Source organism: Rhinatrema bivittatum, chromosome 1, assembly GCF_901001135.1.
Source record: "Rhinatrema bivittatum chromosome 1, aRhiBiv1.1, whole genome shotgun sequence".
NCBI lineage: Eukaryota > Metazoa > Chordata > Amphibia > Gymnophiona > Rhinatrematidae > Rhinatrema > Rhinatrema bivittatum.
This window is the reverse complement of record NC_042615.1, coordinates 436,859,438-436,886,114: the sequence shown is the minus strand read 5'-3', so window position 1 is coordinate 436,886,114 and position 26,677 is coordinate 436,859,438. Positions and strand designations below refer to the sequence as shown.

Here is a 26,677-nt window from a genome sequence, read left to right as displayed (position 1 = left end):
CCAGGCTTAGGATGTGACTGCTGATGGGCCTTTGGTGGATGGCTCTTCATCTATCAACCTCCAAAGGATAGCTGCTGCTGCTGTAGAGTAGGAGAAACTTTATCATATTGAAAAGAGCGGAAGGGACATCTTTGGAAAAACGGACGATTGTAGTAAAAGTACTTTCATTTGGCCAGAGCCAACAGGTCCCCCATCACAGCAGACACCAACTGCACAGTGGATTGATTCTTATTAAATGAGAACTACAGTCTCCTGCACCTTATCTCCAAACAAGTTTTTCTCTGTACAAGGTACATCCACCAGATGGCTGTGTATGTCTTCATGAAGACCACTTGCCCAAAACCACGTGAGCCTTCTGATTCCTACAGGTACAACCAAAGTTCTGGTTGTAGTGTCAAAAGCTTCATACATGGAGTGGATAAGCTGCTTCTTCACTCTGCATGCCCAGTGTCTGACAATAACATCAAAGTCTTCAGCTTTTGCACACACTCATGTAAATACTGCACTATGTACAACTGGTGAGCCACAATCTGAGTGCTAAGAATGAATCCCTGAAAAATGTTCTTCACAAATGCATCCAATGCCTTTGAATCCTTCCTAGAAGGCATGTTAGAGTGATCCCGGATGTGCTTTGCATGTTTCAAACATCAACTCCACCATGGAGTGGTGCGATAGCTGGACAACCCAAAAGCCCGAGAAGGCTGGATTCTATACTTCAGATCAAACTTTAAGGCTACTGGAAGACACGATATTGAAGCCTGCCAAATCTTTATCTGCAGGTCCTTGAGGAAGCTATGCACAGAAATGGAAGCAGAGTCCACTGGAGGTTGAAGAAATTGCAACAGCCCAAAGATATTTATGATCAGGTCTAGCATCTTCGCTAGCTCATGCAAAAAGTGTGAATAGCTGGGATTTTCCAGAGGAGACCTATGTTCAGGCAAATATTGTGGGTGATCTAAAGGAATCCCATTGAATCTTCTTCCCTTACCACAGAAGCACACTGAACCATGAATCTGCCAATGGTGAGGGAGAATGAGGAGCAGACATCTGTTGATCTGGGGGAAACATCCAGTAAAAACTCAGAATGAGCTGAACCTACCTTTTGTTTCTCCTGATCCATGAAAGGAGTCCTGTGGAGGAGGTAAATCTATCACCACAGGACAGAAGCTTATTCCCATTGCTGGAATCCCCTGAAAGGCATGCATCTAAGGGGGATGAGGCTCTACTATGTGAGAACATTTCCTCTATCCTGGACAGCTACCAATTTTTAACTTCAATCTCTGGTCTTCAGGGCTTAAGGGGACAAAGAAATTCTTCACTAGTTCCGACAGCTGAGATCCCACCGACAGAGGGACCCATTACACTGGAGTTGGAGAAGAGACATCCTCAGAAACTTCACTAAGGGCTACAGATGTTGGTGGCACTGCCAAGTAGGAGTTCTGAGCCACACTGGTTGCAACTGTAGAAGCAGAAGGTTCTGACACACTTTGTGTCAATTACTCTTCCTGAACGACATCAGTTCTGGTTGTTGACACCAGTAAGACCATCTTCTGCACCACAGCACTGCCTTCCATGGTGGAGGGACTCTTAAGCACTAAGGCACTTCACGCCAATGAGATTGAAAGAGACTTAGCATCCCACACTGAGGGGGCTGACTGCATCCTGGAGAGTGAGCTATTGCTGATGACATGTCCAGTACCCAGGCTGGGGTTGGGTGGAATAAATGGCTTGGCATCATAGGAATCCTTCATGCTATAAAGGATGCATTGAGGAAGCTATCTCTTGTTTTGGAATCGAGGAAATGTCCACACCTGACACACCCCACACAAAACAGTGCTGGTTACTTAAGCAGTGTGAAGGATCCTGTCTGGGGCGATCTCCTTCACTGCCGAAGTGCTTTCCTTGTTGCCTCACTCAACCCCTGAACTGTAGCGAATCCAGGAGCCGGCACCACAAGGGGGAACCTTTCCTGACTTGTGGAAAGGAGAGGAAGTTGAAATCTGAAAAGGCCTCTGGAAGGAGTAGTGGCTCTGTTGCCCAGTCTCGTGTTGAGGCTTTGGGGTCGTAACTGACAGCATCTTCCACAGGGCCTCCATCTTCCAGGTGTGGTACTGCTGCACCCTCAGGGACATTTATTTATTTATTTAAAATCTTTTATATACCGTCTTTTAGTAATGCACCATCACAACGGTTTACATCAGACTATAACCATAACCAATTGGACGCATCATGATTTGGACCTAGGCAGTGATAGCAGATAGAATGGGTGTCTGTGATGGACATACACTACCCAGACATGTAGATCTTAAACCAGCTAACTGCAGACTTCTTGGCTCATGGATTTCTCCATTTTTTTTTTTTAAGATCTGAAAAGTTCTGTTGAGGGGCTTTGAAAGCAGTGATAAGATTAAAAAATGGAAAAAACAAGGCTAAAAAGGAAAACGTTTTTTGGGAACATGTCCAAGCAGTAGCTCGGCTGAAGAAAAACTGAGGGGCTCCGGGGGAAGTGTGCATGCATGGGAAGTCATGTGCATGCTCACCGAGGGCCTGATTTTAAAAAGTATTTGCCATTTACTTGAGTAAGTAGGTTTTTGAAAATTGCTACAATATATCATTGAAATGTCCATATGATTTACTCACGTGAGTGCACTTTACTCGAGTAAATGGCTTTTGAAAATTGCTACGCTAGTATGTTACTTTTATGTGCATTAACTCCTTTGAAAATTGCCTCCTAAGATATTTATTGAGCTCTGAGAGCTAAGTCCGTGTTGATGTTGTCAGATGATGTCACCCATGCACAGTGGCTGAATCATGCCTGCTTGTTGACAAAGAACCATAAAAAGGCATGATCTGATGTATATCTGATAAAAATAGTACCAGTTAGTAACCCTAGTTATACAGGAAGATCACAACTCCATCAACTGAAATGTAATCTGGTTTGTGTGGATTCTGCTGACAAATTAACTCTCTTTAACTCCTTGCATGGTTAATCAAGCAACTATTCTACTCTGGGCTTGGCGGGTTTATGCGTTCAAATGCTCAAAATCCTATTAACAAAATCACAGGCCTGGCAGTCATGTTGGCAGAGGCAAATTTGGAGGTGGTTGCGTTCAATGAAGGTAATTTTCAAAGGAGTTACGTGTGTAAATGTAACATACTATTGTAGCAACTTTCAAAAGCCCATTTACTCACGTAAAGTGAACTCACTCGAGGAAAACCCAGTTTTATGAATATAAATGCTTTTTAAAATTGGGCCTAATAAGTCTTGGTATAATGGCAACCAGTTTTGGGATCTGACTATCCCAGGTTATAATCTCTTCAGAAATAAGGAATAAGTGTGGGGGGGAGGGGGGAAGAAGAGTTCTTTATAATAGAAACATTATAGCAACTATTTAAATAAAGGGAGAACAGGAAGAAGCTGAATTGCTGTGAGCTGTCCTGACAAAAATATAAGATTACTAATTATATGACAGTATTATACAAAACAATAACAGAGATAGATTCAGACATGGTAAGAGATATCAAGGTGGTGTTTAAAGGGGATATTCTGCTTGTAGGTAATTTCACTCCACTGGATGTGGACTGGAATCTACCTGCTGCAGCATCACCTAGGAAAGGACAAACCCTGGATGCCTTATAAGGAATGTTCTTCAGGAAACTTACATGACAGTTCACTTGAGGGGAGGCTGTGCTAGACCTGGTACTGACAAATGACATCAGTGGAACGCTGCGCCTCAATGCAGCAGGACGCCGCTGATGATTCCCGCAGAAGCTGTCTGGTCCCACTCCTCCTAGGGGGTGTGTGCACCCAACATCATCAGCTTTAAAAAGCCCAAGGTGAGAAAGACCCAAAGGTGCCTCTTGTTGTCATTCCCTTTAGTCTATAAAAGGCCCCTGCGGACCCTCCACCAGTGCCTCGACAACAGGTCTCCCTACTGTTTATTAGTACAAATTGCTTCAGCATTCTTCATCTTCAGTTCCAGCTCCTTGTCTCTGTCTTCCGTTCCAGTAGTCATTGCCTTCGTCTTTGGTGGTCCTTGTCTTCATCTCCAGTTACTGTGTTCAGTTCTTCTGTTCTTCAGTTCCTCAGTCTTCAGTTTTCTATGTCTCCTCGTCTGCCCGCCTGTTCTGCTTTCCTTCCTGCCCTGCCTATCCATCCTGCCTTTCTCTTTGGACATATAGCCTGTATTGACCACTGCCTGCCTCCTGGACATTCCTGAACGCCGCCAGCCACTGACCCCAACTTGCTTCCATATTTGTCTGTACTACATCTACTCCGGCCCAGCGACCTCTGGCTCCAGCACCCAAAAGGTCAACCCGAAGGAAACATGGGCTGGTAAAGGCGAAACTCTGGTTGGACCTCTGCCTCACCCGACTCCACCTGCCAATGGTGAGGACCTGCAGGGCTCCTCCCTGCAAGTTGTGTCAACTCCACTTCGGAGTCCAAGGGTCCATGAGCTCAATAAATAGACTCCAACCTGAGCGGAACTATATAAGAAAAAGATCCCAGCATCATGAGAGCTGACTTTAAGGTGAGTGATAGTATTGAGAAGGTCCTACTGGAAATCAAGGAGCTGAATGGTTATGGAGGAACTTTGGTCAGTAACTATGTTCAGCTCTGGAGGCTCTCATAAGAACATTGCGAGAACTGAGGTGGTTTGGGAAAAGGACTACAAAACTGCTACAACACCTGCTACAAGGAGAAGCTTAAGACACTTAAAATGTACTTGCTGGAGGAAAGAAGGGACAGGTGGGATATGATAGAAACATTTACATATCTAACAGGTTTCAATGAAGTATAGAAAGGTGAACTTTTCTGTAGAAATAGAAATTCAAGGACAAGGGGTCATAATATGAAGTTGAAGGGAGGGAGGCTCAGAGGAACTTTGCTAAGAGGGTAGTACATGCCTGGAATAATCTACCAGCAGACGTGGTAAAAACCAGGACTGTGACAGAATTCAGGCACACTTAGAACAAATATAGAGAGTTGTTGTAAGAATAGGACTAAGAAGCCAAATGAAAAGCATGGGGGAAAGGGGTGTCTGGGTACTGTTTGACATGGGGCACTAGTGTACTATCTATCCAGAATGGGAGAAGGCCAAAGAGCAAAAGCAACAACACTGACTTGGATATCTTGCAACCAGCTAAGCTTGTATGGCTGACAGCTGTGCTGTATCCTTAGCTAGAGCAGTGTAGACAGGAAAAGATGAGGATAATGGGTGAGCCAAATGGCCCTTATCTGCTGGCAAGGAAAATTCCTTGATGACTCAAGACCTAAATCTTTCAGGTTCTTGCACGAAGTTTAATCCAAGTAGCTGAAGTGAAAGAAGCCCTTAGTCTTATATTTGTCTTTGAGAATCTTTTGGCACGTAGAATAGAGTCTTGGTCAATTTTATGAAAGCTATGATCTATTGAGACATGAAAACCATGCTTTGCTTGCACAGTATTCTAAATTAGTATAGCAACCATAAACTACTCCTAATTTGAAACTTTTTAAACATTCTGATAAGAACGTGCCTTGGAATCTGCTTTCTCTAAAACAGTGTGGACAGAAAAATAAAGCCTTTTCCCTCCTCTTGCAAAATATAAAAAGCCCTAGACAGGTATCAGAGCAACGTTTGGGATCCTCCTGTGAATATGCTTAATCAATGATCTTAATTCAAAGATGGGAACATCTTCAGGGAAAGAAAGTGAGGTAAAAATCTCGCTTATTCCCTAAATCTCAAACCATTAACTGATTCTCTGCTCATGCAGGGAGTGGTGGGGAAGTGCGCTACAAATGCAATTTCATGGAAAAAATCCAATTTATTCAATGGGAAGACGATTCTGAGAACATGACCGCCAAAGAGCCAGCACTCAGTCTACAAAATGTTATCTTTCTTGATCGGCCCAGCTTCAAATGTAGCAAGGACCCACCTAAATCCAGGTTAGACAACTCTGAGGATAATTGTCCAACTATATATTTTGGAACAAATTCCATGGGCACGCTACCCCATAGACTTTGCTTTAATTTTCATAGCAAAAGCAATATGAGTTCTTTTGTTTTAAAACTTGCCATGGGGACAGAATTCCTGCGGATGTCTGCATCTGCTTTCTCTGCAGGTACTTTTTTTTTTTTTTTTTTAAGGAAAATAGAGTGCATAGATTTGAAACCTGCATTCTAAGGGGGTCACTCTCCTTCCCTGAACAAACACTTCCCCCCCTGAGAACACTTCCTCAGAATGGAGAGACACACTGAAGGATGTTAATTTCAGACAGAGGATTTATACGCACGACAACTGTCTTCTAAGTTAAACTGTCAGACTTGCCTCCTTGCATGTCAAAATGAAATAATTGAGGTTAGATATGTTTGTGAAAGAAGGATGTCCAGATCTGAAATACTGCAGGGAGAAAAAACTGAAATTGTAAAGGATGCCAAGGAAAAATTACAAGTAATGGACAGATATTTTTGCTCAGAGATCATCAAAGAAAGTAATGGAGTAACCCCACATGGTAAAGAGATTTTGTTTATATATTTTGCATTTTAGCACTTCACAGTAGCTTACATTCAGGTAATATGGGTATTCCCCTATCCCCACAGGGCTTATAATCTAATTTTGTACATTTATTTATTTAACATTTTTCTATACCGACCTTCATGGTTAAATACCATATCAGGACGGTTTACATCAAACAGGGCAACAGAGGGTAAAGTGAGTTGCCCAAGGTGTGACAGCAGGATTTGAACTGTGGTTTCCTTGGGGGATGTAGCCCTGTGGCTCTAACCACTAGGCTACTCCTCCACTCTGCTATTCCATTTACAGAGAAGAGAGTTTGCATAAAATACAAAAAAAAAACCCCCAAAGTGGACAAGACAATGTGGCTAAATGGAAGAATCCTAGCACAGTAAAGGAGCTTGCTTCACTGATAGTTCTGTTCAGCAATTCATAAAAGTGATATTAGGGAGGAAACTGATAATTTCAAATTAGTCTGATCTCTGTGCTGGGTAAAATAAGAGTCACTACTAAAGGAGAAAGGATAATAAAATATCCTGAAGCCAGCAAGTTACATGATTAAGGCAGCACATGCCAAACAAACTGGATCAATTTCTTTGACAGAATTAAGTCAGGGGCAAGTCCTGGAAATGTCATACTTTGACGTTAGCCTTCTGATACTGTTCCATACAGAAAACTCATAAATAAGGTCAGCAGCCTGGAAGTGGGTCTTAAGACGATACGCTGGGTTAGGAACTGGTTGAAGGATATACCACAGAGGGCAGTGGCAAATAAAGTTCAAGCCAAGGAGTTCATCAACGGAGTCTCTCAATGATCAGTTCAGAGTTCAGTTCTGTTTTGCTGATGATGCAAAGATCTGCAATAGGTTGGACACTTCAGATAGCGTGAAAAAACAGGGGTGTGAGCTAAGAAAACACAAAGAATTGTCAAACGTTTGGCAACCTAAATTCAACACAAAAAAAAGTATAGAAGTCTTGTATTTGAAGCACTGATAATCAAGGCAGCAGTACTAGATGGATGAGGTATTTGATGTGCACCAAACATGAGAGAGATCACAGTAATCACATCTGATGAGCTCAAACAACCAAAACAATACCATAAGGTAGTGGTAAGGGTGGATGAATGCTAGAATGCACACAAAGAGGTATTACGAGTGGTAAAATTTAAAAAGGATGCCTCTTTACAGGTTATGGGTGAGTCCTTATTAGGAGTATTTTGAGGCCGCATTTTGAGAAGCATATAGATAGATCAGAGGCAATCCAAAGAAGGGCTACAAAATGCTGCAGTCAGAACCAGAAGACCTTTGTAATGAGACGTAAAGACAAATATGTTTACCCTGGAAGAAAGGCAGAAGAAGGCAGATATGATGGAAACTCCCAAATACCTCAAAGGTAAGGTATTGCCCAAAAGCAAGCATTTTTTGTTTGGAAAGATAGTTCCAGAACTTGGGATCATGCTATGTGACTCAAACAGAGTAGGCTCACGAGTAATATAAGGAAGCATTCCTTAAGAGAAGGGATGGCAGACATGCAGAAGAGCCTCCCAGTGGAGATGGTGAAACACTAAACCAATAACAGAATTTAAGAAAGCATGGGATGAGCACGGAGTATGCTTACCTAGGAGGATACGAATGTAAAGCCGGAGCCTGAATAGGCTCTGCAGGACTGCACCAGAAATGGGGCAGATTAAATGGACCTTGCAGTCCTTTATCTACTATCGCTTTCAGTGTTTTGATAAACAAAATTCTGGGTCATTACCACATATTCTTCTTACTCAAACGTTATCTACAGAATTGGCAGATGAACCTAAAAAAATTTAAAAAAAAAGGTCTTGTCCAGGCGTGATGTGGACTATGACCGCTCATACTCAGTCCCTCCTGGGTCTTGTATTCAGAACGTGCATCCTTCTTTTGAAGGGGCCCCTTCACAAGCAAACGGCTCTAATCTATAGCTCACACAGCTGAACATGGGAAGCAGAGTCCGATCTTTAAACTTTGATCCCTACAAACAAACACAGGACTGTGTTGCAGAAAGCTTTCGACCATCTCATTAAGCAAGGAAGGCAAGGATCACTTGCTCCAGTGATCACAGCAGTGATGACAAACGCTAACATTAACATTTTACTTCCAGATTTGGTCTGGAATAATAGGTGCGTAAACAATATAAACAAGAACTTCAGTGACAGAAGCCCAGTTTCATCTGATCAGTGTCGTCCATCCTTTCAAAGCTGTGTGGATCATTGATGAGAAGGTTTTAAAAATAATTAGGCTGCAGTAGGAATACATTTGTTATTTCTCCTTTTTTTGTTCAGATTTTCTTACTTTACTGCAGAACAGAAATATAGCCTGGAAGATTTCGAAAGTGCTTCCTACTCAGTGTGTCCCTCACCACTATGGATTTAAGAGAACCAGGGTGCTGCAGTGTTGATTGTCCTCAGAAACCCATGCTACTGCCCCTCTGATAAGACAAAATAAGAGTTATAATATGAACAGGTGGAAAGCTGGCAAGAGCACTGAATGACTGGGTAGACTGCTATGAGCCTCCACAGCCCTTTTACCTCAAACTCATTGGGTTTAAATTAAGCTCGGGTCAGTAGTGACAGTAAGTTATCATCATCTGAAAGCGGGTTGAAGGTACAGTACAAGTGCAAAAGAATTGCTGGTCCCAGTTTGGTTCCCAGTGGACAGATCTCCACATTATGCAAGTCCTTTGGCCCCCTAGCCCCATCAGCACCATTACAGGGTAACACTAATTGACAAAGGTATTAGCAATCTCAGTGGAGAGGCCAAAGGTTGAATGGGGCCTGGTGCATGAATTCCCCTCTCATTCTTATAAGTGGTCCCTACTTGACCAGAGCTGAGACACGTTGGCAAGGCAGTGTGAGGAGTCCTGTCCTGTTGCTCTGCTGGATTTCATTTCCACCTTTGTCAACACAGCAATTTTCACATACACACTTAAAAGTTCATTAGAAAAATAATTGAAAACAATTTTAATGAAAAAAAAAGGAAGCTTTTAAACAATGGGCTTTTAAATTAAAAAAAAAAAAAAAAGTTAACATACTTAATTTAAGAAATGAAGAACAATAAAAAATGAGATGTTTTGAGTAAAACAAAGGAGATTTGGAAATAAGACCAATTGTAGGAAGGACAAAAGCAGAACAAACAAGGAAGCTGCTCTCCTGAGGACTGTAGGCAGTGCTGCCACTGCTCAAACCAACAACTGGGAGTTTTAAAAATTGAAATTTCTGGGGTCCATTTAAGCCCAAACTCATAATGTGACCCAGTGGCAAGTGCATTGTTCTTGCCTTTGATCTTTTGCTTTGATCTATACCTTTTGCCTGTCACTTTTATGGCATTTTAATATGAATAAATATCCAAGAAATAAAAATTGCAAAAAATGTTCACAGAAGCACGTTTAGTACAGAAAAATTAAAAACACGAGTGATCCAGCATCGGCGGTGACAATGGGTCTTTCTGTGCTGCTATCAAAGGAACCCATTTCCAATAAGAGCCTACTGATTGCGCTGCTAGTTACACACAAGATTCAATAGCTCTGTCTCCTATTCTAGCTGGTGTCTTCTGGGGTTTTATTGTAAAGGTGCCGGTGTTAATTGCATGATATCCTACTCCAAGTGGCTATTAGCGACAGGTGGCACTTCCCTCCCACCCCTCCATATAGTACACCAATTTAATTCCCATAGCAACAAAGTATACATCCAAACCCAATCTCCGAAATATTTTAGAACTCTGGGTGCAAACTAAAATGTTATTATATAATCATCCAAACTGAAACAACCCAAGCTGAGGGAAAAAAAAAAAAAAAGAACTTGTGAAAATGTAAATCAATTTTAAATCACTCTGTAGTTTATAAAACAAAATTAACAAATTGGCTGTTAAGACATATCATAGGTTTCTCGAAGATCTCATCTTCCACATGGAAAAGCAGGTGTTCCCTTAAGAGATTAATTTAATACTCATAATTAAAGGGGTACATATTCAGTATAACACCTAACTGCAAAGGGACGCTCCTACCTTTAAGCACATACAAAACAATCTGATTTTCAATTGCTAGGCCGCTGCAGAAATTGCGTTTGAAAATACTAAGATCCACATTAAGAAGCATTTAGCTGGATATCAGAAGTTATCCGGCTGAATTAATATTTGGGCACTTATTTGGCCAAATTCTAAACGGGTAACTTGTTACTCAGCTAAAATTTGGCTAGTTAGGGATGTTCTCGGAGTATAACTGGGAAGAATTGAGTTAACTGGATATGTTACCTGGCTAACTCCAATATTCAGAATTAGCCAGGTAAGTTATCTGGCTAAACCTGTGCAACTGCACAGCTGTTGAAGCTAAGTTAGGTTTATGTGGCTAACTAGCTGAGCCGCACAGAGGGTGAATATGGACCTCCAGGTTATGTGACTAAATATAAATACATAACCTTACCCAGACAAATTCAAGTGTGTTATGAACTTGCATATGAACTTGGCTGTTCAGCCAAGCCTTCCCCACTACAAACCCCATTGCCTGATCTAGAATTGTCCACCACCCACCTATGTAAACAAATTTTCCATATTTCTCATGCATAGTATCTATTAAAGAGGTTGGCTCCTTGCCCCCTCTTCTGTATATAGTATTTATTTTATTTATTTACTTTTCCGTTCACCCCTTCTTTATTTCTTACTCCAAGTTAAGGCATCCTTGTTATAATGTAACTGTATGCTCCGTATCTCTTGTTGATTGGTTAATTATATTTTCTGCTTAGTTCATTGTAAACCGAGTTGATTTGATTTGTATCAAGAAAGTCGGTATATAAAAGCCTTTAATAAATAAATAAATAAATAAATGTAGTTTTAGGCATTTGAAAATCCCTTTTTAGGTGCATATAGCCAACCTATGTGTGTCAATTTTAGCCAATCGTGAAAATTTGCCCAATAAAGACCAAGGGGGTCATTTTCTAAGCCTATCGCACGCGAAAAGGGACTTTTCGCATGCGATAGCTTGCTGGGGGCGGAGCCGGGGTGAGGCAGACGCGGTGTTATCTTCGCTGGCAGCGATAAGGTAAGAGACTGTTATCGTCGCCAGTAGCACGCCCAATAGCACCACCTTTCACGGTGGCGCTATTGGGTGCGAAAGCTGCCAGCGATAACAGCGCGGTGGTGCGATCGCTGCTGGCTTTCGCAGGCCCACCCATTACCGCTGGACTCACCATTCTCTGAGAGAATGGAAAATCCAGCCCCAAGTTTGTAAATGGAGACAACTATCCGCACATATACAATGTGTATCTCTCTCTCTCTCTCTCTATATATATATATATAGTTATACACAAGAACAACCAATACAAAAGTTCAAAAGTTCGCGTGCATACACAAAGTATATATAATTCAATAAAGGAACAATATTGTGCTGAATGTACAATACCGCCAAGCTATTCCACTGTTCAGCACGATGGGATGCTGCTCCGCAATGCTACAGGTAGCCGCCGATGTTCTTCATGGCAGGACGCCGCTGACCCTCACCCAGGCTTCCCCTAGGTGCGCACCTAACGTCACTCTATTTAAAGGACCCACGATGGGAAAGGCCCGGAGGCACTCTTTGATGACCTCACACCATTAGGCCTATAAAATGCCCTCCTGTTCTCCTCTTCCTACTATTCAGTAGTGTGAATTGCTCCAGCATTCTTCAGTTCCAGCGTCCTCGTCTTCAGTTCTTCAGTTATCTTTGCCTCCTTGTTACCCAACTATTCTTCTCTTTGTCCTTCTGCCCTGCCTGTCCGTCTCACCTTTCCTTCAGATGGATACTCGGTATTGACCTTGGCCTGACCCCTGGATACGCTTGACTGCCACCTGCCACTGTCCTTTGCCTGTTCCTGGATACTCCTGACCACCGCCTGCAACTGACTACTACTTGCTACCGGAATCACCTGACCTACGTCAACTCTGACCCAGCAACCCCAACCAATCTCTCCACCATCAGAAGAGGCCCCCATCTAAGACCTGCCAGCCCCGGCATCCAAAGGCTCAACCCGAGGGGAACACAGGCTGGTAAAGGCGAAGCTCTCTCCCTCATTCGGGTCCGCCTACATTTGTGGGGACCTGCAAGGCTCTTCCTTGCAGGTTGCATCAACTCCACCTTGGCTCAAGGGTCCACGATCTCAACAGGTGTCAGCAAAGTGTCCCCTTACATACATCAGAGACTTCACAGACCCTGCATATGTGATTTCAGATAGGATTGTGGAGCAAACACACATACCAGTGGGAGGTATTTTGTGGGAAATGTGTTTTAACAAAAACCTATGAACCCATTTTGGCTCAGGATCTTTTGTACAGTCATTTATCTTAAGAAAGTGGCTGACTCATTTCAGAGCCCTTAGGCCTTAAAGAAGGTCTCTTTGGGATCCAAAGATAATCTAAAGATTGAGAGAACCAAGAGAAGTGAAGAGTAGTGAAAGGGGAGTTATTTCTATACTCTTTATATTTCACTGAAGATTTGTCTTAAGGTTTATAGAATGGATTTATGGTTTAAGTGAAAGTAAGGATTGCCAAACTGGGAGATCTACTTTTACATGCTGCTCGGAAGGAGTCAGCAGAAGCTCATACACTCAGGAGTGTTCTAGTTCATATACTGGACAACTGAGATCTGCAAACCAGAAGGCAGATAGTAAAAAGGGAAGAGAGCCCAGGGAAGGTCCCATCTCCAAGGAGCTAGTGGGTAGTGGAGAAAGAAAACCACAGTGTATGAAGATTTTCAATGACTGTAACTTTTTAGACTGAATACTGCCTTTTGTTTTTATTGTATGGATTGAATTATTCTCCAGTGTGCACTCTACTGATTTTATTCATCACTGGGAAGTATCCAACTGTTGTGGTACATGTAGGCATCAATTACATAGGAAGGGTGCAGAGGATAAATTTGGGCTTCTCAGAAATACACCCCATTCCACTTGCAGGACTCCAGAGGCAGGTTCAGCTCCAATGCATGCATTAGATGATGGTGCAGGAAAGAGAGCTTTAGATTTGTTAGGAGCTCAAGAATATTCTGGGGAATAGGGAGCCTACTGCATCAAGAAGGCCTCTACTGGCACTAATATTTAAAAAGGAAACAGAACAGCTTTTAAACTAGACCATGAGGGAAAGTTGATAATTTCTCGGAGGCACATGGTTCGAAGAGAGGTATCATCCATGGATACTTGCAAAACAGGGAAGTTACATTATCAAGTAGAGAGGTTGTGGCAAAAGGCTGAAGTAGACCAGATGGATGTAGATAAAGAGCACATAGACGTGAATGACTCTACACTGCCTGGATCATCTGCTAATAAGCAAGTTATGAAAAAAATACAAATACAAATAAAAAATATACTTTAAAATGTCTATATGCAAATCACAGGTGTCTGAATAGTAAGAGTGGTGAGTTAGAATGTATGACATCATACAATGATATAGACATTATAGGCATTTCAGAAACATGATGGAAGGAGGATAACCACCGGTACACTGATAACAGAGTATAAATTATATTGGCATGACAGGGCAGATCAAATTGGTAGAGGGGTGGCATTATATGTGAAGAATGGCATAGAGTCAAGCATGATAAAAACCAAGCAGGAAACAAAATGCACTAGGGAATCCTTATAGATAGAAATTCCATGTGACAGGTAAAGAGTATAGTAGTGGGTATCTACTAATGTCCACCATGACCATGATGAAGAAAGACAGTGGAAAGCTAGCTGAAATTAAAAAGCAAATACATTTGGCAAGACAATAATAATGGGAGATTACCTCTGTACTAATTGTGTCAATGTCTCATCAGGACAAGCTAGAAAGGCTGGGATTTTAGATGCCATAAATGACTGCTTCATGGAACAGCTGGTCTATAACTGATGAAAGGGCAGCAACTTTAGTTCTAGTCCTCAGCAGAATGCATAATCTGGTGCAAACGCTTACTGTGGTGGGGCCGATAAGCAACAGCAAATTATAACAGAATCAAATTTGACAATCATTGGAGGAAGGACATTACATAAAACTAGTGCAGTAGCATATCACTTTAAAAAGGGAAACTATAGTAGAATGAGGAAATTAGAAAAAAGTAAAAGAAGCAGTTGCAAAGGTTAAGTTTGCATGAGGTGATAACATTGTTTAAACATGCCGTTGGAAAGCCTAGATAAAATATATTCCATGCATTAAAAAAAGGTTGAAGGAAGACCAAACGACTGCCAGCATGATTTAACGATGAGTTGAAAGAGGCAGTTAAAGCTAAAAGGGCATTGTTCTAAAAACAGACTAAAATGAAGAAAGTAGGCAAGAGCATAAGAACTGGCAAGTTAGATGTAAAATATCAGTAATACAGAATTTATTTATTTATTTATTTAAAATCTTTTCTATACCGTCGTTAAGCTAGTTGCCGTCACAACAGTTCACAATAAGGCACATAATTTCAAACTTAAATGTGTTGAGTTATATTAACTAAACAGGTGCCATCAAATACTGTAACATAGTTTCATATTAAATATTACTTAGTGGTTGTGATAAGTCATGTCTACTTTAAGTATATCGGCTATAAGATAGATTAACACTTAAGTCAGAATACACAATATGAGAAAAGGCTTGGCCAGAGAGGCAAACACTAATAATAAAAACGTTTTCAAGTTCATTTGAAGCAAAAAGTTGTGAGGATGTCAACTGGGCTTCTAAATGAACAAAGAGAAAAAATGATGCACCAGGCGGACAAGGAAATAGCAGAGAAATGGAATGAATGATTTGCCTTGGTTTTTACTGAGGAAGATGTTGGGAACATACCCACACCTGAAATATTCTTTGATGGTGATGATTCTGAGCAACTAAAGCATATCTCTGTAACAATAGAGGATGTAATAGATCAAACTGACAAACTAAATAGTAACAAATCACTAGGACCGAATGGCATCCCAGGGTCCTAAAAGATCACAAACATAAACTTTCAAAACTGTTACTGGTAATCTATAATCTATTATTTAAAACAGCCACAATACCTGAAGACTGGAGGGTGGTCAATGTGACATAAATTTTTAAAAAGGGCTCCAGGGATGATCCAGAAAACTATAGACAATTGAGCCTGATGATGATGCCAGGCAAAATGGTAGAAGCTATCCTTAAAAACAAAATCACTAGCCATATAGTTAGAAATGGCTTAATAGGGAAATCAACAAGGTTTTAGCAAAGGGAAGTCCTGCCTTACTAATCTTTAACATTTTTTTGAAGGTATAAATAAACATGTAGATAAAGGCAAGCCATTTGATATGGTGTATTTGGATTTTTAGAAGGCAAATTTGGCAAAGTCCCTCATTAGAAACTCCTCAGAAATTTAAAAAAGCATGGCAGTGTGCTATTTTAGATTGGTAACTGGTAAAATACAGGAAACAGAGGGTATGACAAAATGATCAGTTTTTCAAATGAAGAAAGGTTATTGATGAAGCACCAGAGATTGGAACTGGGAGCTGTGCTATTTAACATATTCATAAATGATCTATAAAAGAGAGAAATGAGAAAGGTGATCAGATTATACTAAATTATTTAAAATTGTTAAAACAGCAGTGGATTGCAAGAATCTGCAGAACTCTGTGAGACTAGGAGACTGGGTAACTGAATGGCAGATGACATTTAATGTGGAAAAGTGCAACTTGACGCACATAGGAAAAATAATCCCAAACACAGATATGCAATCCTGGGTTCTGTACTGGGAGTCACCAGCCAGGAAAAGGACCTTGGAATCCTTGTGGACAATACATTGAAATTTGCAGCTTGATGTGCAATGGCTATCAAAAATGCAAATAAAAAGGTATGAATGATCCAAAAAAATGGAGAATAAAATGGAAAATATATTGTTTCTATTTTGAGCCATGGTACAAATGCACCTTGAGTTTTGTATGCAGTTCTGGTCACCCCTTCTCAAAAAAGCATATTTGCAGAGGACAGCAACAAAAATCATAAAGGGGATGGAACAGCTCTCCTATGATGAGAGGCAACGCAGGTTAGGGCTCTTCAGCTTGGAGAAAAGAGGGGCCATGACACAAGTTTATAAAATCATGAGTGGGGTGGAAAAGGGTAACTAAAGAATGGTTAGTTACTCTTTCAAATATTACTAAATCAAGGGGATGCTCCATGAAACTAAACAATCAAAAGATTTAACACAAATTATTAGGAAGTACTTTTTCATTCCGTGCACAATCAACTGTTACCAGAAGACTTGGTCAAGGCAACCAGCAGATTGAGTTTTAAAAGAGGTTTGGACAAGTTCCTGGAGGAAAAGTCCATAAGACATTACTAGCCTGGGAGTGAATAACAAGAAATAGAAATATTTTTTGGGATCTGCCAGTTACTTGTGACCCAGACTAGCTACTGTGGCAGACAGGATTCTGGGCTCGATGGACTCAGTATGACATTTCTTGTGTTCTTATGTATTTGCTATTCCTGTAAAGAATTTATTGTGGAAGAACGCCAGGCTGTGTAGCAGTGTGTTATTTTTACTGGATGGTGTCAGAAGTTCTCCTAACAGCCTGAGGGTCTTGAAAGACCTTATCGTTCCTCTATGTCAAGAAAGAACCTAAGGCAGCATGAGGTGTTTGCTTCTCCCACAGATTTTGAATGTGCCCCAAAGTTCTAGCAGCCTGTGGAACAGGGGTTATATATCCATCCATCAGAAGCCTAAGTTCAAAGAATAAGGCCCAATTCCTCTTTCTGCAAAGATAGCAATTCAGTGACAGCCTGTGATGTTGCTTATTCCTCACTGAATTGGCAAAACAATATGGTAGAGGATAAATTGAATACTGCAATATCAAAGTGATTGATTTTGTTTGCCATTTGAAACCAATTTTCTGTGTGTACTCTGAGCTCCTCTTCAGCTACACACTCTCCTCTGTGCTGCAGGCACAGTCATGCTGTCCTCCAATTCATCAATCAGGGTTTTTTTAGTCTGTGCTATATCTGGATCCTTATGAGAGCAAACCAGCATTTTATTTTTAAATCTTAGACAGAGAAATTGGCAAACAAAGGCTTCAATAATCAAGAGCAGCAAATACAACCTAGTTTTCACAATGACTAAAAGCATCAAATCTGTTGATATGTGTTTGGTCCGAGAACCTGGTTAATATTGGTTATTCTGAAAACCAATCTGTGTGCGGCCTTCAAGGATCAGAGTTAAAAGTCTCTGCTTTAAACATTGCCAAAGCTAAAAGATATACTGTCCCGTGCCGAAACAGCAAGACGCATTCCCCTCTTCCACCAAGTTGGCATTAACACTTCTGCTACCATGTCCCATTTCTGACAACTGAGTCTATGCCCTTTTTTTTTTTAAAGATGCACTGTGTGCCACCACACTATCCTCATTCCCCTAGCTATGGCCCTTCTGCTCACATTAGGTCATGAAAACTACAGAAAAATAGGAAATCTGTTGCACACCATTTTTCTCTACCTTATTAGTTAGTTTCTTAACAAATATGAAATTGTGTACAAATAAAAAGGGCTTAGACAGCTTAGGCCACGCCCTCCACACATTTTCTTGGTTGTTTGGAATCGTTCACTACATAGGGTTTTCCTGGTTGGCTATCATTTAATGAAGCAGGGGGAGAGAAATGATTCTTAGTGCCCAGTTCCTTCTTTTTTCCCCCAATGCGTTTAGAAGAGCTTACATGCCATGTTCCATCTCTTCTACACACCATCCAGAACCACTGCCGGGACAAGGAGCATCCCCCAAAGTCAAGAGGATGCAGTTAGCCAGCCAGGTCCCCATTCCAATGATGCAACTGCAATGCAGCAGTTGCATGGAAACTCTGGAGAGCTCTTGCCACTACAGCTGCAGCATGGAGTGCTGGTGCCTCGCCCTCTGATGAGGCATGTTGGCATCCCAAGGGTTCTCCCATTTTTGACAGCCCTATTTTATTTCTTAAAAAAATGTATGTAACATTATCCATTGTTCTTCTAAGTGGTTCACAAAAGACGTTCATATATAAATTTAAAAAAACCTTTTGGTCCAAAAGCGGAAGCCCTGACTCAGAGATCAAAGCAGGAACCTTCTGCATAATGGTGCATAACACTGAGCCACCAGGCCTGCCATAATGTGGGATTCTAGCTGAATTGTTTCTAATACTTCCACTCAGCTTTCCAATCAGTACATTTTATGCCTCCTCTCTTTTTCCTGAGTGAACATTGGAGAAGAAGGAGTGAAAAGCCCCGTTTTCAATGATTTGCTCAACCTTCTATGCCCTTTTCATGATCCCTGTATTTGTAAGATCAGATAAGAATGAGAAAGTCCTACTTCCTCTTGACCATCATAGGAAGCTTAGTTTCCAACCTCTAGAATACTGCTATGGCAGTTCTAAAGATTCAAATGTTTTCCCACTCACTAAAATTGCAGCAAAATGAGCTCTTTGTACTGAAAGATGACTTGGTGTCAAACACGATGGCCTTGGTCCCTTCAGAATGCAGATCCTCAAGGTAAAATCTGCACAATGTTTCCAGCTGCCAATTTCTTCGAAGCGGGGAACTCGGTGCTCCAAGCTCAAGGCAGCTTACTGATCCACGCAAAAGCACCCCTCCTAGGCTGGAGGTTAAGCCAAGTCGTCCTGCACAGGGCTCTTCGCTGCTACTTAGACAATTCATTTTGTGCCAGCCACAGCCGAGCACTGAGTCGTCAAGGGCCTGTTCACCCCCCTCCCCCCCACAATGGGAATAACTTTCAGCTAGCCCAAAGCGGATGATCCCAAAAGAGTTTCAAGTCATCAGTCACCTGTGAATTTTGAAGATTAACAGCACAATAGTATCAAAAGAAATGTTTAGACAACTCTGTTGGCAATTCAAACTAAATCAATAAATTTCTCCCTCTTTGGACCTTTGATTGAATTCCTGCAGAGATATGCTGGAATTATTTTGAAAGCTCTTCCTACTTTTCCAGCTTCACCAATGTAAGTGATGATACTCCTATGTTGGCCTTCACCAGAAACTCGTGCAGGCAGTGATGCAAATATAGCATGAATATAGCTTGCACGGTAGAAGAGTGGACTCAGGAGATTTTTTAATGAGGCATGGCCACATGCCATCTTATATGCCAACACAGTGTGAAAATGTGAGAATAAAACACATTATAACAACAATAAAGACAAAAGGCATAAGACTAGAGCAGGGCATACAAGTGTAAACAAAGAGACAAGTTGATGTTTTGAAGAATCTAACCAGGATTGTTGCTTTTAAACTAATTTATTTCCCTTTATTCTGTTTTGCAGCTCATAGCACAGAAGAATAACACATGTGGCTACTGTAGGCAAGCTGCCTCAGAAGAGAGGAATATCAGAGCAATTTCATCTCTAATCTGTAGTCAAGCTCCTTCCTCCTTTGCAAACAATGAATAAGGAAAGATGCTTGAGGCTTGATTTATAAAATGGTTTCTCCCACTTTGTGCCTATGGAAAAAACTACTATAAATCAGTTCCTTGATATTCCACACTAGCACTTCAGATTATTAAAGTATTGCTTCATTTAATAGGGCTAATATTACAACAGTGTCTAAACCACACAATCTTTCAATGCAATTTCAGAAACAAGCTCTCTCATTACGATTTAAATATATTGAGGGAACATTAGTATTATCAGCGCTCCTTAGCCACTCATTCAAATTCATGATATGCAAAGCAGTGAATTCTAAGTCAAATATACTTTTCTAAATGTATGCATATCAATGAGAAAATATAACAGAGAGAAGGAAGTCAGGCAAAATTACCAGGAAACATAGAAGGAGGCAGAAAGAGCAGTTAGCAAGTTTGCTTAACTGTAAACAGGGTTCTCTGTAGACTGCAGGATGAATTAGCCATTACACATGATGTCATCTGACAGCGCCAAACAGACCCATCTCTCTAGCTCAGTAAAAGTCTTATTAAATATGCATAACGGCTCCCTCATGGGGAGTCCAAAGCTGAGAATTGCACAATGGAGTACTTGATGAAAAAAGCAACCCGGCACTACCAGTGAAGAGTGAACTACTGAGTGAACAGGCTGCGCAGAACTGTTTGCCCATAGCTACTGTTACTTTTTGATAAATTGTCTCTCTAGACCATGGTGGGAAGTGAAGGTGTGCAGGTTTGAAAATGTCTTGAGTGGATGCAGCCGTGAGGTGAGCCACCAAAGCCGCCATGGCCCTCACCTGATAAGCCTTGCCAAAATCTGTAATCTTTAAACCAGCCAGCGCATAAGTGGTGCATGATACAATCTGCTAGCCAATTCGATAAAGCTCTTTTGTCAGCTGCCACTCTCAGTTTGTTGGGATCAAAAGATACAAACAGTTGAGAAGCTTGATGATGAGGCTGAATCCTAATCAAGAAGTAGGCTAACACTCTCTTAAAGTCCAAAAATGAAAAACCTTTTCTCCTTTATCTGCATATGGTCTTGGGAAAGAAGGTAGGCAAGTTAATAGCCTAACTGATGTAAAAAGCTGATACCACTTTTGGTAGAAACTTTTATTTCTCCTGGGTCTGAAATATGTTTGGTCTTTGTAAATACAGAATTCCCCCAGTTTTCTTGAGAATGAGGAAGTAACGGAAATAAAACCTCTGGTCACAATCCTTGGAAGGAACATATTCTATCGCCCTGTGCTGAAGGAGTGACTCCACTTCCAGTCAAAGCTAGACCAGCTGAGATGGATCCAAATTGAAGACTGAAACCCAGTAAATTGAGGGGAAAAACGGGAGAAGTGCAAGCAATCGCCACACTTCACAATTTTGAGGACTCAATGTTCCTTGGTGATCTTCCTCCACTGGCAGAAATAATTAAACCCTGCTCCCCACCAGGGTGGATGGCGATTCGGGCTCGACTCATCAAAAAACTAGGCCCAGATAAACATCAGCGGAGACCAATATGGCGGCGAAAGCGGTCGCCCAGTAAGACGCTCCTGAAAGATTGTTACCTCAACAAAGATGCCTGCCAAAAGAAAGGGCAAAATGCGGGTTTTCCCCACCGACCCGCCATTGCCTGAACTTCAGAAATGGATTACAGAGTACACGTCCGCACTGATGGTAAAAACGGGGGATGAAGTCCCCGCTGCAGCGATTGAAGAGGGAGCTTCAGCGCTGCCTGGGGAGGCCAGCTTGAGTCCCCCGGATTACCGACCTCCACCGGCGCCTGGGTAACAGGCGGCTCTCCGGCAGCAGACGCCTTCTGATGACATCACCCCCTCGTCGGGGGGGGTGGGGACGCCGAGAGGGAGCAGAGGCGGCTAGCCCGAGGTTCTCCTCGAGTCTGCTGGAAACAGCAGCTATGTCGGGTCAGGAAGATCGGGAGATATCGATATCTCCAGTTTACCCGAATGAGGAATCAAGGAGGCTTTCGGAGATTGCAACGGGGAGAGTTCCTATGCAGCCGAGGGAACAGGGAAGGGGTGAGTTTATTATTCCCCCTAAACCACCCACGGTAACACTGGACCTATTGTGGGAGTTAATGGCCAGCATTGGACAATTTGTGAAAGAAGCTGATGCTAGATATAACAAAATGGATACTGACGTGCAAAACCTGAAACTTAAGACGGAGGATCAAATGAGAGATCTTGGAAGTAGGCTGAAAGAGGTGGAGAAAAAAACTTTACAAGTTCAAATGGTCGATGTTAAAATGATAAAAGATTTGGCATACCAGTCTAAAAGATTGGAAGCATTGGAAAACTACAACAGACATTTGAACTTACAATTCTTAAATTTTCCTAGTGCTTTAGGAGAGGATGTTCAAAGCACATTGAAAAAATTCTTCTTAGAAATTTTAAAATTTGAAGAATCTAAATTGCCCATCATAAATAAGGCCTACTTCCTGACTAAGATTGAAAGAAAAACCGAAGGAGACCAATTGGCAATTTTTGAGAATTTAACTCAGTTTATTGAAAGTTCTGCTGTAGAGATATTGGGCAGGGGTACGTTATTAGTATCTTTTGTCATGGAAAGAGATGTTAGCAATGTAATGAAAGCATTCTTTCAAAATTCTTCTGAAACCTTTTTTGGCCAATTGGTTAAGATTTTTCCCAACTTTGCCAGACCCACCCAATTAAGAAGACAGGAGTTCTTAAAATTGAGACCTCAGGTAGTAGCCCTTGGCTACACTTTCTTATTAAGATATCCGTGTAGATGTCTTTTAAGGGTAAAGGTGAAAGTTTTACATTTACTGTCATTGAGCAGCTGAAATCTTTTTTAAATGTAAGAACGGAGACCATAGCCCCACAATAATGTTTGGTAATCAGTAACCAATTGGTAACCATCAAAAATCGTTAAGCTAGTTACTTAAAATTGTTCTTTATTATCTCCCCTATGGATTACCGGACTCACTCAACTATGTTGCCTAGGAGAACATATATTGGTTAAGATTGAAATTTTGTTTGAGATGTTATCCTTTCACTTTTTTATGTATCTCTTTATTTCTTTATCTTGAGAGTATATTTATGTATACTTTGTGAAAATCCTAATAAAGTGCAAATTAAAAAAAAAAAAAAAAAAACTAGGCCCAGATTTTCCCTGAGATGACTGTGATGTCTTGGATTGACATCTTTCCCGCAGTTGACCTCTAGACGGCAACTATCGCTGTTGTAGAGCAGTGTGATCCAAAAACGCTGATACAAACGGAAAAGAGTCTTTGGAAATTCATCTGTCTATAGGAGAAGTAATCATGTCTAGGAGAAGGTTGATCATCTTCCTTGTCCGACGAGGACTGAATGGCAGCCTGTTGCTCTTTAATCTGGGCTACAGTCTTCTTCAGCTTGTCACCAAACAATGTATCGCCCATGCATGGGACATCCATCAGTCACTCATGCACATCTTCATGCCAATCACTGGCCTTTAACCAGAATATTCTGTATGCTTCATTGGCTTCTACCAAAGATCTGGCTCCCATGCCAAATGCCTTGTACACCAAGTGGATAAGATCTCTCTCACATTCTTCAGTGACTACCCCCACCTTCCAAACTTCAGTTTGCTCCTGGTTAGTAGAGTTCATCAAGGGTTTTAACATCTTAATGCAATTGTGAAAGTACTGAACCTTAAACAGCTGGTGGGCTGCAATGTGGGTGCTTAGTATCAAACTTTAAAAGATCTTCTTCCCTAATGTGTCTAGGTCCTTACCAGGAGGAATGTCTGAAATCATATGGGTCTTCTTGGCCCATTTCAGGACAGACTCCATCACTGCCAATTGCTAAACTACCTCAAAGCCTGGGGCTTGTTGTATCCTGTACTTCAAATCCAGTTTCCTGGCTACCAATAATCTTGAAGTGGGATTCTATCACATCTTTGATTGCAGATCCAGGAAAAATTGGTGCACGAGTATCACCACTCAGTACACTGGGATTTATAGGAGCTGTAAAAGACCAGAAACCTCGGATCTTGGATCTTTATCCTTTCTAAAGTTAATACCCAACACCTTTGCTAATCTGTCCACATACTTGTAGCAGGTGTCTTCTGGCAGAAAAGAATGTTCCAGCAAGTCAGGTGGGATGTCTGATGAATCCCTGTAGAATTCCTTAGTCCCATGACCCTGAAGGTGACTGAAGGACCTCTGTCATCTCAAAATGGATATATCCAGGAGGGAAGCTGAATCATAGATCTTTAACCTCCACCTCAGTCTCCAGTTGGGTCTCCTCAATGGCAGGGGAGGATCTGCCGAAATGCTTGGGGCTAACCCAAAGTTGGCAGCTCTTCCAGTGGGCCACAGACCCTGGTGTAGAACTAGGTGGTGCTCCAGACTGTAGAAATAGTTCTCCCAATTTGGACAGGAGAGGCTGCAAGATTCCACCCTTATCTAGAGAAGTCAGTACGGTAAAGAAATTCTTCACCAACTATGAACCAACAAGCTGCTATACTCTTTGGACCAGGTTTGGAGAAGAGACATCCTCTTCAGAGATCCAGACCGGATCTTCTTCACTCTAATGATTTTTTTTTTTTTTTAATTTAACGGTTTTATATACCGACATTCATCAATGATATCACATCGGTTCACAGCGTAACATGAAACTAGTGCCTGAGGCGGCGCTTTACATCGAACAAGTTTAACATAATACAGTTAAAACATATTGATACATAATAACTAGAGAGTAAGGAAAGGTAGGGGAAATAAAGCATTAAACTAAAATTAAAATAACATGATTACAAGAGGGTAAAAGAAGAGAAAAAGGGGGGGAAAAGTGACAGAAGAAAAAAAGATTAATAAATTATTGTAGGCAATATGCTCTGATGAAGCAATGATGAAGCAATGAAGCAATGAAGGCAATGATGCTCTGATGAAGCACTCTGCACCAACCAGACTGGGCTCTATGCTGCAATACCTGATATCTGCACAAAGGTAACTCTCATTGACACCACCAGCATCCTAGATGGAATCAGTGCTAGCATCTTCAGTCTCAGCATCAGCGCCTTTGATAGCGCACACTGCACTGGAGAAGCTGATAGTGCTCTGGACAGCGCTACTGAGACCTTTTGCACCATGAAAGAGGCCCGCACGTGCATCAGAGAAACTCCAATCCTGTGCTGATGCCAATGACAGACCCATGACTGTGGGACCATCCTTCTTCCTCTTCTTCCCTGATTCTGAATGGCTCTGTCTAGGGGATGGGCCCATTTTGGTGCCATCTTCTGCGCTGTTGCCTGAGGTATATTTGGAATCCAGCACCACGCCCAGGGGTAGCTATAGTTGTAGAGCATGGCAGAATATGCTCAACATGATCCTGAAGAGGTGCTTTGGGATAAAGAATGGCTCCAATGGACCAGTTTACATGGGTGCTTACCCTTGAGAGCCCAGTGGAGATCCTCTTTCTTCCAGGCCCAGTTCCTCTGGGACTTGGACAACATGAAGCCACAATTGTAAACCATCACAATCTTCAGAATGTATGGTCTAGAAATCATTTTAAATAAATAAATATTGTATATAATAACAATTGGGTTGGGTCTCAGGCACTTATTGCATATGTCATACGTGTTGGTGATGGACATCCGGTGCCCCCAGACTCCTCTTTTCTTGTTATCCATTTTAGTTCTCTTTTTTTTTTTTTGGAGTAATGGAAAGTACTGCCGAGGGGCTGTCGAGGCAGTGATTAGCAGAAGAAAAAGTAGTTACAATGAGGCAGAAGTTCAAAAACAAAAAGAATAAAGAGAGAAGAGAGAGAGTCATACATCCATGTGACAGCTCAAACAAAATCAGACTGAGGAACTCCTGAGGCAGCACATGCTCAGTGAGAATTTTACTGAGCTAGAGAGATATGTCCATTCAGCATAGTCAGATGATGTCACCCCACATTAAATGGCTAATTCAGCCTTGCTTTTCAACAGTGAAAGACTGACAACAATGTAAATAAGAAGCACATGATGATCAATCAGCAAATGTACAAGAAAAACCTCTCTTTAGATACATAAGTGAAAAGAGGAAGAAAGAAGATATCTTAAATACTTTTGTCAGTAATCATACTCAAAGGAGATGGTGATGAACAAATGGAAAACGAGAACAAAAGAACATAAGAAATTGCCATACTGGGTCAGACCAAGGGTCCATCAAGCCCAGCATCCTGTTTCCAACAGTGGCCAATCCAGGCCATAAGAACCTGGCAAGTACCCAAAAACTAAGTCTATTCCATGTTACCATTGCTAGTAATAGCAGTAGCTATTTTCTAAATCAACTTGATTAATATCAGGTAGAAAGAGATGTTCTAACTAAGGTTTGAACTCACAACTGCAGCATAACCCAAAGTCAGTACTGCTCTATAAGTACCATGAGCTATCCAATTGCACCACTGGAGAAGTACATAAGGGCTTATGGGAGTCAACATGTTACCTTTTGCTGAGGAAGTTCTGACATAATTGAAAACAGATAAGACTATGGGACCTGATGGGGTATGTGTCAGTATGCCGAAGGTGATAAAGGAGGAACTGACTGATCTCCTTCCCATTTCCATTCAACTTATCAATTGAAACAGGTGTGGTTAAAAGAGACTGGAGAAGAGCAGAGATATTAGTGTTCCAAAAGGGAAGGAACAAGAAGAAGAAGCAAACTAAAGACCTGTTGATTTGACATTAGTGTTGGGTAAAATAATGGAAACACCACTGAATAATGCATTACCTTGAAGCCAGTGGGTTACAGGTTCTAGGAAATATAGTTTCATTAAAGTTGGTGTGGATGGCCAGACTAGATAGGCCGTTTGATCTTTTTCT

General features: G+C 41.4%; 1 protein-coding gene across 3 annotated transcripts in view; it reads right to left on the bottom strand.

Moving 5' to 3' along the window:
- The window catches only part of ZNF462 (zinc finger protein 462), a 309,667-nt gene that overhangs the window by 250,995 nt on the left and 31,995 nt on the right, over positions 1–26,677 (bottom strand). The window lies entirely within an intron of this gene.